The sequence below is a fragment of the Bubalus bubalis genome, chromosome 6 (genome assembly GCF_019923935.1).
Source record: "Bubalus bubalis isolate 160015118507 breed Murrah chromosome 6, NDDB_SH_1, whole genome shotgun sequence".
Taxonomy (NCBI): Eukaryota; Metazoa; Chordata; class Mammalia; order Artiodactyla; family Bovidae; genus Bubalus; species Bubalus bubalis.
Window position 1 is genome coordinate 10,501,234 of NC_059162.1, and position 12,131 is coordinate 10,513,364.

A 12,131-nucleotide genomic window follows, 5' to 3' on the forward strand; every position below is an offset into this window, starting at 1 on the left:
CAAGACAGATTTTACCAAAAAGGCATCTGGGTAGAACATCCCTTGGCATAACTGCTCTTTGGCCTCCAAGGAGTCTTTCTGCACATGTGTAGTCAAGGAGGTCTCCTGACTTCAAGGATGAAAAATATGTGGTCTGGGTGGGGCCCAGCCTCCTCCTTTAATTGTCCTGCTATTCTTGACTTGGAGTTTCAATCCACAGGGAATGAATCCCAAATAGCTTTACCATGGGCAGAGGGAAGAGGCTTATCTACCTCCTACCTCAAGATGAACATGAGATCTCACTCTGATCTTAAAATCATCTCCTGGAATAGGGCCAGTGTGTGTTTATTTACAGGTCTGTGGAGTGATTTGTGTTTTAATCATGCTAACAAAGAGGCTGAGGAAGTAAAAAATCATTTGTTAGAGGCTTACCCCTCGTCCTTTTTTGCTCTGGCCCTGTATATGATGCATGAAACTTCGCCAATCATTTGAAATACTGGCTCTGTAACATTACTGGTATAGACTTCCTCCTGGAAGGCATGCACACCTATTTGGGTAGGGATCTCATCTTAGGAAAGGGATTTCTACCCACCACTCTCTGCTGAGTATCCTGGACTTCTTTGTCTCTTAGACTATACACAGCAAGGTTTAGTAAAGGTGTTATGACAGTGTAGGTCACTGAGATCAGTTGATCCTGATCCTTGGTGTTCTCTGACTTGGGCTTGAAGTAGGCAATGGAGGCACAGCCATAGTGGACAATGACCACAGTGAGGTGGGAGGCACAGGTGGCAAAGGCCTTCTTCCAGCCTTCAGCTGAGGAAATCTTGAGAATGGTGGAGATAATGAGGATGTAGGAAATGAAGAAGAAGGTGGCAGGGCCTGTGATGGCCAAGAGACTGATAATTAAGGTCAGGATATCATTGATGATTGGGGTAGCACAGGCCAGGTTCAACACATGTCGAACATCATGGACGAAATGCTCAATCAGTGCCTTGCAAAAGGGCAATCTGAAAATAGCCACAACCTGAACCAGTGAGAGTGAGAACCCCGTGGCACCAACTGAGAATGCCAGCATGGCACAGACCCTCCAGTTCATGATGACTGAATAACGAAGTGGGTTACAGATAGCCACATAGCGATCATACCCCATTACTGCCAACAAGAGGCAGTTGGTGATGGCAAAACCAAGAAAGAAGAAAAGCTGAGTTCCACAGCCCTGCAGGGAAATGGATTGGCTCAGACCTACAAGGCTGAAAGGCATGCATGGGGTGATCACAAGGGAGCAGAAAGTCTTTGATGTAGACAGGACACTTAGAAAGAAGGACATGGGTGTGTGGAGGTGATGGTCTATATGGATAGCAGTCACAATGATGGCATTACCAGCCAGAGTTAGAATGTACAGGATGAGAAACACCATGAAGAGCTCAGCTGATGTTCTTGGAAGTTGGAGAAACCTTGGAAAATAAACTCTCTTACCTGTGTGTGGTTGGCTGTCCTCATTGGAGATCTCAGGGCTGAAAAACAAAGAAAAAGTCAGCACCATCTCTTGGTGCTGCCCTACCCTCTGGTGAGAGCACTGTCAAAGATTCAATACCACAAAGATTCAGTTCAAAATTTCATTAATCAACTGCCTTTCCCAGAGATGTGGCAGACTAGGTCCTGGGACTGGAATAAGAGATACAGAAAATTTGTGCAACACTATTTAAAAGCTTGAGGTAAAGCTTTCTTTTCAGGTACTCCTGGGTCATTTAAAAAATGACAACCTATGTATGGCCCATGAAATTAGTCTCAAAAGTTTCTTAAAACTGTATTTTCTGTAGACCACAGTCTCAGCCCACAATGTAAGCTACAAATTGTCACAAAAGGAACTTTAAAACTTACAAATATTTGATAATCTAACCACTGGTTCAAAGAGGAATTAACAATGGAAGTTAAAAAATATTTAGAACTAAAGAATAATAAGCGAATCACATATCAGCATTTAGAACATTATTAGAGGGAACTTTGTAATTTAAAATGCTTTTTTGTTACTTTTATAAAAGGCTGAAAATTAGCGAGTAGAGCATCCACCCTAAGAAGTTATGAAAACAAGATTAAAAAAAAGAAAGTAGAAGTTAAAAAAAAATGATACAATGTTATCAATATATAAAAGAAAGATAAAACAGATAAGATCCAAAAGGGTAAAAATTTATAAACTTTAGATAAACTGCTAGTGAAACCATCAAAGGAGAAAAAAAAAATGAGGGCACAAACTCTAGTAAGAATTAATAAAGAGACATAAAGACAACTTTCAGACACAAAAAGATGAAAAGCAATTTTATGAAAAACTTTGTCTCAATACATTTTAAACTTCAATGAAATGGCTACATGTCTAGAAAAAAAATTACATATCACTATTGAATTAAGCCTGAAAACTATTTTAAGAAATAAAGACAGTAGTGAAAAGTCTACAAATAAACCTCCAGGCCAAGAACAATTTACCAATAACAATTTACAACATTCAAGGATAAGTTAATTTCAATCTTAAGACTGAAATAGTTTAAACTATTATGAGTTATATAAAAAAGAAGGGGTAGGGGAGCAAAATTTGCCACCCCCAAGATGTGTCTCTTTAGCATGAAGATTAATTTAGGCTGGTTATTTTTAAGGTCCAATGACTCAGGAGGAATCTTTGACCTTTCCCCTAAAGGCCTAAAAGTTTGTAGATGGAGGGCTTGTTCCAGGAAGACAGCCATCACAATAGGTAACTATGGTAGGAACCAGAGAAACCTAGCAAAGTCTTCTCGTTAAAATTTCTCTGTCCCATTGTTTCTGCCTGGCCCAGCAAACATTTGTTTACTCAGCATTTTCTTTTCTAGTGAATTGTGGATTGTCTTTTTCCTCTCAGAAGTCCCAAATCACTACCCCCTACATCCTCTTTTTTCTTTAGCTGAACATGATAATCAATGTGAGGGTTTCAGTCATTTGGTGAGTTATTCAGTCTTCTTGAATCTCTCACATATGTACTTGTTATTTAACTTTTGTTTGATTTTTCTCTCACTAATATGTCTCAGGTCAATTTAATTCTTAGACCAGTCAGAAGAAACTAGAAAGGTAGAATAAAATTTCTTTCTCCCTGATGAGGGAATACTCCTAACCCCATTTTATGAAGCTGAAATTATCTTGATACCAAATTTATCAGGGCAATCTCACTCATAGAAATAGACGCAAAACTCTCAAGCAAAATGTCACCAGGCCAAATTCAACCATGTATAAAATGGATATATGGCCAAGCTGGTTTTATTTTAGGATGCTAAGCTTGTTTAACATTAAACAGTCCAATTATATTTTTCCTCAAATGAATTGTTTAAAGGAAAAGAGACATGATTATTTCAGTAGCTGCCAAAAAAGCATTCTTAAAATTCAGTGTCTACTTATAAGAACCCTTAGTAAACAAAGAATAAAAGATTTTCTTTTAACTGGTAAAGCATATGTATAGCAATTCTTCAGCCAGCATATACTTAAAGGTGAAATACTGAAAGATTCTTTTTAAGATTAAGAACAAGATAAGGGTGACTGCTTTATCTACTTCTATTCAACATTGAAAACTGAATATTCTAGCTAGCCCAGTAAGGCAAGAAAAAAGGAATTAAAGATACAAGGATTGAGAATAAAGAAATTCTTTGTAGATGATGTGATTGTGAACATAGAAAATCCAAGAGAAGCTACTGATAAACTATTAGAATTAATAACAGAGTCTAACAAACTTTCTGGTACAAAATTTATATATAAAAATTCATCACATTTCTGTACTTAAATTGATAGAAAATTAAATTTAAAAGAGCTATCATTTGTGGTAGCTTAAAATAGGAAATACCTAAGAATAAAGACCTTTATTAAGAAAATTATACAACTTTAATAATAAACACTAAAGATGACTCAAATGAATGGAGCAGTACACCATGCTTATGAATTGGAAGATCTAATATTACAAAGATTTCAATTAATCAAAATTCCTGTGCAACTCAATGAGAATCCCAAATGGATTGTTTTTTGTTCATTGGTTGCCAGATTGACAACTGATACTAAAATTTATATGGAAGTACAAAGAGAAGCCAAAACACTCTTAAAGAAGAAAAGCAAGAGTAAAGGGTTTGCCTTTCAAATATTGTTGCTTATTCTAAGGCTATAGGAATTAAGAAGATGTGGTATTATCACAGGGATAAGCAATCACACCAATGGGGGAAAAAAAATTGAATTCTGAAATACAGAAACTATTTGCACCAGAGCTGGCTTTGCAGATTGGTTGAAAGCACAGAGTCATCAATTAATAGTCCTGGAATAGTTGGATTACCCATATGGGAAAAACTGAAATTAGATGAGTTTACACCATTAAAGAGGAGGGCATGGTAACCCACTCCAGTATTCTTGCCTGGAGAATCCCACAGACGGAGGAGCCTGGCAGGCTACAGTCCATAGGGTCACAAAGAGTGGGACATGGCTGAAGTAAATTAGCACGCACACATTAAAGGGCTTCCCAGGTGGCTCAGTGGTAAAGACTCTGCCTGCCAATGCAGGAGACACAGGATATGCAGGTTCAATCCCTGGGTTGGGAAGATCCCCTGGAGAAGGAAATGGCAACTCACTCTAGTAATCTTGCCTACAGAATCCCATAGACAGAGGAGCCTGGCAGGCTATAGTCCATAGGATCACAAAGAGTCAGACATGATTGAGCAACTGAGCACAAGCATGCACACCTTTAAAAAAAAATTGGTTTCAGATGTATTAAAATGTAAAAACAAACAAACAAAACATCCTATGAAACGTCTAGAAGATAATATATGAGAATATTTTTAAAAATTGGGATAGTGAAAAATATAAAAGAGAAAAGAAAATAATGATAATTTTATTCCATGAAAAATTAACTCCTATTTTTCAAAATAAATCACAAGAAAAGGAAAATGTAGAAATAGGAAAAACATTCACAATAACAATAACAGATAAAATACTAGCACCTGGAACTTCTAAAAATCAGAAGGAGAAGATTAGCTTAATATAATAATAGATTAAAAAGAAAACAACAGGGATTTTATATGAGGAAACACATGGCATGTGAACAGATTTTTAATATTGTTAGTAGCCAGAGAACATAAGACCACAGACAACAAGTTAAGACCACAGCCCATTTCATACTCATCAGATTACAAAACATCAAAACTATCACAGATACAGTGCAATGGAAGCTCTGCTTCCCTAATAGAAGGAATGTAAATTGATAAAAATTGATAAAATTATTTTGAAAAACAGATATTACCTGTCAGAGCTGAAAATGAACATATCCTATGCAATTCTATCATTAGATATTAAGCCCAGAAAAGCTAAAGAGTCACAAGCAAGAAGATTACAGCAAGTTTGTTTATTGTTGAAAAGTAAAACTGAAACAAACCAAGTATTTTCAAAAGCAGAAAGGATATTTAAATTGAAGTAAATTCTTACAATGAAGTATTCTAGAACAGTGAATGAATTAATTGTGAAACAGGGGTGGGCAAACTACAGCCCACAGGTCAGCTGTTTTTGTAAGTAAGGCTTTATTGGAAAACAGTCACACCCATTTTTATGTATTATATATGACTGCTTTTGCATGAACATAGTAGAGTTAAATAGAGGCAATAAAGATTGTCTGGCCTACACAGACTAAAAAGAGGCAACAAAGACTGTATGGCTTACACAGTCTAAAATATTTACTAGCTGATCCTTTACAGAAAAAGTTTGCTGACTCCTTAAAGAGACAAATTACATTTTCACAAAACAACATAGATGAATCTCAAATCATAATGTTGAATAATAGAAGCTAACCAGAGTTTGTATATATATGTTTGTGTGTGTGCATTCCATTTATTGGGCTTCCCCAGTAGCTCAGCAGTAAAGAAACTGCCTGCCAATGCAGGAGACATAAAAGACACAGGTTCGATTCCCTGGGATTGGAAGATCCCCTGGAGGAGGGCATGGCAACCCACTCCAATATTCTTGCCTGGAGAATCCCATGGACCTCCAGAGAATCCTGGCAGGCTACAGTGCATAGGGTCGTAAAGACACAGACACAACTGAAGCGAATTAGCATACATGCATACATTCTATTTATTTAATTTTCCAAGAAGGCAAGATTAAATAATATATCATTTAGAAATAATAATAAGTTCTTCAAAGCAGTTTGTTCTTTAAAAACATGAGAAATTTTAAATATGGAAATTCTTTAACCTAAAATTCATGATAGTGACTATTTGGCATATATTGAAGTATTTGAAAGGAGCATATGTGAGACTTCTAGTTTTATGGTGACTTTCTGTTTCCTAGCTTAGGCAGAGGGTACCTAGGTATTTATTTTATTATTTTTCTTAAAACGTGCATTTGTTTTATATATTCTTTTTAATGCATACCATACTTTACAATAAAAATTTTAGTGTTATGCATCAAATGTTCATGATATTGTTAAATGGAAGAAATATCAAAATAGTAAAGGTCATGTGATCCCTATACTGTAATGAAAAGCAAAGATATATTCCCACATAAATGTGGATACATATGTACATACAAAAGATTTAGAATACAGAAATGATTATATGTGATATTTATAAACAGAAACTAATACTAGTATAATATTTTTAAACTGTCAAAAATGCTATTTCACAGCTTTTAAATTATGCATAAGAAAATTTTTTAATTCAATGGAAAATGATGGTTAAAAAGCCTGATATGATATGGTATACGCAGAATTATCTCAACTAATCAAAAGTATAGAATACAGAGAAAGCTAAATGGAAACCATCTAAATGTTAGCAGTACACAATTCTGCATGGTATAACTCATGGTATAAATTTCTACTGTCTCTTGAATTTTGTAGTGTCCATGATGAATATGTACTATGTAGGCAGTGGGTGGAGGGTAAGTTCAATTTTTTTAAACTTGAGGTTATTCTTATCACCATCTTTTCATCTAAGTATCCCTCCAGTCTTAGTTCTGTTGGCGTTTTTCATTCTCATGTGATGGCACTTATCACATTTAGTTGAAATTATTTATCTAACTTTTGAACTATATTGTAGGCTCTTTGATGGCAGAGATAATGAACGTGTTGAAAGTGTTGCTGATTCAGTCATGTCTGACTCGTTGCAGCCCCATAGCCTATAGCCCTCCCAGGCTCCTTTGCCCATGGAATTTTCCAGGCAAGAATACTGGAATGGGTTGCCATTTCCTCCTCCAGGCAATCTTCCAGACCCAGGAATTGAACATGTGTCTCTTGCATTGGCAGGCGGGTTCTTTACCACGTGTCACCTGGGAACCTCTTATAGCAGAGATCATACTTAGTCATTTTCATATACCCAGGACCTAGCCTAATATTTGCCCTCTCTTAAGCCTTTGATAACTATGTGAACCAATAATTGAAGTAATACCCTTGAGGTACATCCAGTCTGGGGGAGGAGACCCATACCTTTGCCAGATATATACAGCCGCGCTGCCATGGGTGCATGGAAACTAGGACAAAGTGTTGAAGTCAAAATCTAGACTTAGTCCCATTAAGTAGTAAAAATTGAGAAACTGCCAGAGAAAAAAAAGACATGAATGAAAAATACAGGAAAAAATGAAAAACCGTTATTATTAAAAAGGTGCTGGTTTAGTTGCTAAGTCATGTCTGACTCTTGCGACCCCATAGACTGTAGCCTGCCAGGCTCCTCTGTCCATGGGACTCTCCAGGCAAGAATACTGGAGCGGTTACTATTTCCTTCTCCAGGGGATCTTCCCAACCCAGGAATCAAACCCTGGTCTCTTGCATTGTAGGCAGATTCTTTACCAACTGAGCTACGAGGGACTTTCCATTATTAAGAAGAAACACAGATAATTCATCTGGGGTTAGTTTTCCAATCCTTAATTAACTTTTGGTGAACATCTCTTTCTCCAAAAAATATGGTAGAAAGTTATATAAGAATTTTGGCCATTTTACAGTTTCCTTTATTCTTCAAAGTAATGAAACATCTACTGCTCAAAAATAAATACGTTGTAGAAATGTGATGATGCTTAGTTCCAAAAAGGATAAAAGTGTTGTCTAATATCACATATTTAGTTCATGGCAGAGAGGACTTGGGAGCCCAGCTCTTTTTACCTTGTACTCGGAGTCCTCTGTTCTTGAAAGTTCCCAATACTGGAGGGAAGATGATGTCCTTTCTGTCTCAACTGAGATACTGATACGTGTAACACTGATAGACAGAAGTTGATGAGCCTTCTCTAGGAAGATATTAAAAAACAGAGGAAACCACTTTATCTTCTTCTGGGTTGCTTTGATATCTCTGTGCAGAGATAAGGATATGGGTTGATATGTATTTCCCAATTTCCTGTTAGTTCCTAACACAGCTACTAGTGTCTAGTAGAAGGGCAAGTCTCAGAAGAAAACTGTATTTCTTCTGCTGCAAGACTAGCATCTATCTGTCTAGAAACTCCAGCTCCGGCCCCATTCACATCCATGTCCACATCACACACACACACCCACCCCACCACACACACACACACAGATTATGTAAAGCATATTTCTCTGGAAGTAGTCATCTGGATGCCCCTGTGTTACATTGCTGGATGGAAGCAGAGTAGGAATTGAGCCTAACTGAGCCTAACCCAAGATTGAGCAAATAAGCGGAGTCAAAACAACATATAGACCTCAAATGCTGATGGAACAATAAAGTTGACCCTTAGACTTTGAATGTCTGAAGTTAATTCGTAAATGCAAATGTAAAAACAACACGATTAAAATATAGTATATATTGTCCTCTTAAGACAGTCTGCACAACTTAAAGCTTAGAAATTACCCTACAAGGAAATAAAATACGTATTCCCATTTTAAAGATGGACTACTTGAAGCCTGGAAATATTAACTGCTTGTCAGACTCATATATCTAGTAACTGGTAAGACCAGGTGTGAAAAACAGCATGTGTGACTCCAGATTCTACATGCCTTCACTGAATCAAAACTTTGCTGATTGAATATTCAGGAATGAGGTGCAGGTTAGAGGGGAAGAAGACAACAGCTGTGTGAAAGATGTCTGACCCTCAGTCTTATTTACTCGAAAGATAACAGGGACTTCAGTGATAGATGAAAACTCTGGCATTATGAAGGTTTTCCAATTTACTATCTCTCCCTCCATGGTTTTAAACAGATTCTTCCATTATTTAAAAATAAAACTTATGACGATATTATATTCCACTTTATAGGCACTTGGTCTCAAAAAAATCATCATGCAAAACACAGGCAAAGTATGAAACTCTAAGTTTAAGAAAATCATCAGAAAATCAGAATGAGAAAAGAAAGAAACTTAGAAAATTTAAAACCTCTTTTTTTTTTTTTTTCCTACTAGCCACCACTAGTAGGAAAAAAAAGAAAAAAAGAGGTTTTAAATTTTCTAAGTTTCTTTCTTTTCTCATTCTGGTTTTTTGATGATTTTCAATGGCAACCACTCCAGTGTTCTTGCCTGGAGAATCCCAGGGACAGGGGAGCCTGGTGGGCTGCCGTCTATGGGGTCGCACAGAGTCAGACACGACTGAAGTGACTTAGTAGCAGTAGCAGCAGACACCACTTACTTCTTGCAAAGTTGGTAAATGATATGAGAGAAGTTCTTTTAGTGGCTGTGCACCTGAACTTTAAAAAAAAAAAAAAAAAAAAAAGAACAAAGATAACACTCTCTCCAAAAGGCCTATAAGGGGAAAAAAATTGAAAACCCCAGGCATAAAAGTTTAGCATTTCCTGAATGTCAGAGGTATGGGGACCAACTTAAGGCCAGAGCATTGCATCCTCTGGCCTGGGAGGATCTTCTTGCAGAGAGGAAGCCTCTTGAAACCCCAAATCTGGGAGCTCTGCTTATTCCCAAAAGAGAACCAGATCCATCTAAGACTCTAGGGACTTCCCCTTGAGAATCATTCCAGGGCACAAGGGGTAGCAAAGAAAGAGCTTGAGGCTCTGTCCCAGGGGCCTGATTAGGAACCTGAGCAATTAGTAGGACAAAATACTGCCTTTGGCTACTGACTCACAAGAGCAGTTTGCATTGTAGAAACTGAAATGAGTTTTGTTAAAAAAAAAAAAAAAAAACATGACAAACCAAAATAGTGAACCCGGAAGGAACATGCAAAATAAAATACATGTCAGTTATTCTATGCCTGAGGATTATTCCTTCATTTAATGAAGCAATAACTATTAATGAACATCTATTTATGCTGCATGTAGTATGCTGAGTATTGGAGGTGCAAGCATGACAGAAACCACCATTGTGTTTGCTCTCATATAGCTTATCAAGGAGGGAGGCATATTGAGCTGTAGCTAATCCATTGGGTATCTTTTGTGTGAATTAGGAAAAAAAAAAAAAAGCTTGTTTGGATAGACGCAACCCATGTGCACACACAGTGAGTAGACAGTATATTTGTGTAATTAGTAAAAGAGCATAACTTCAATGGATGTTTGGGGCTCTATACCAGGATGTATATATACCAGGATGTATATATCACTGGGAGGCAGTGAAAGACAGGGAAACCTGGTGTGCTTCAATCCATGGGGTCGAAAAGAGTTGGACATGACTTAGCGACTGAACAACAACCAGGATGTATGACTTGTCAAGTGAACTGTGGGCTGGATTTTATCCTTCATTCTCCTCCTTGATTAGTATCCCTGTGTAGTGCACAGCTTGTACACTAGGCAGGTTTCAAACAAATAGTCTTACAAATAAGTACTGTAGTACAAGCAAAAATAGATGCTATAAGGAAAAATGCAGAATTTTTCTTTAAGAATGTATTATTTATTTACTTACTTATTTATTTTTGGCTGTGCTGGGTCTTTGTTGCTGCTCATTACTTTCTCTAGTTGCAGTGAAGTGTGGCGTTGAATAAGACTCTTGAGAGTCCCTTGGACAGCAAGGAGATCAAACCAGTCAATCCTAAAGGAAATCAACCCTGAATATTCATTGGATGGACTGATGCTGAAGCTGAAGTTCCAATATTTTGGCCACCTGACACAAAGAACCAACTTGCTGGAAAAGACCCTGAAAAGGAAAAAGGTTGAGTGCAGGAGGGGAAGAGGGCAACAGAGGATGAGATGGTTGGATGGCATCACTGACTCAATGGACATGAGTTTGAACAAGCTCCAGGAAATGGTGAATGATAGGGAAGCCTGATATGCTGCAGTCCATGGGGTTGCAAAGAATTGGATAGGACTTAGCATCTGAACAACAACAACATGATTTTCACATTACGTTGTGTTAGCTATCAAAGGGATAATGTCCGTTCAGAGAGAGCGTCCAGTATTCTCCCTAAAATATATCCCTTATATTCAGTCACCCTGGCAAAGAGATACAGGTTGTTAAAAGAAGAAAGGCAAGGCTGCAGAGTGGTGAGAACATACTTTATAAATATATTCAAAGAATTAAAGGACGTGGGCTTCCCTGGTGGCTTAGCAGTAAAGAATCTGCCTGACAATGCAGGAGACACAGGTTTGATCCCTGGGTCAGGAAGATCCCCTAGAGAAGGAAATGGCAACCCACTCCAGTATACTTGCCTGGAAAATTCCATGGACAGAGGAGCCTGGCAGGCTGTGGTCCATGGGATCACAAAAGAGTTGGACATGTCTCAGCAACTAAACAACAAATGTTTAAAGAATTAAAAGAAAAACAGGGCATGAGTCCACAATTAGTAAATCTCAAAAGAGAAATAAAGGCAATAAAAAAGAAGCAAATGCAAATTCTAGAGATGACTATAATAACTGAAAGGATGATCCAGAGATTTGAGATGGCAGGAGCAGGATCAGTGAACTTGAAAATCAATCAATAAAAATTATTCAATCTAAAGAACAGAAAAACAGAAAAATAATGAAAGATGAATAATCTCAGAAACCTGTAGGGGAAAAAAAAGCAAACTTTCCAACATAGATATAGTGGGATTCTTTGAAAAACAGGAATAAAAGGGCAGAAAAAAATCTGAATATATAATGACTAAAACCTGCTCAAATTTGATGGAAAACATTAACTTAAGAGATTCAGTAAGCTCAATAATTCTTGAGTAAGGTAAATGCAAGCAACGTGGTGGACATAGATTTGAGTAGGCTCCGGGAGTTGGTGATGGACAGGGAAGCCTGGCGTGCTGCAGTCCAT

The 12,131-nt window shown here is 37.3% G+C and overlaps 1 pseudogene; it reads right to left on the bottom strand.

Annotated features, from left to right (window-relative positions):
• Nucleotides 1-526: 526 nt before the first annotated feature.
• LOC102415030 lies at nucleotides 527-1,479 on the bottom strand (annotated as a pseudogene).
• Nucleotides 1,480-12,131: the final 10,652 nt, after the last annotated feature.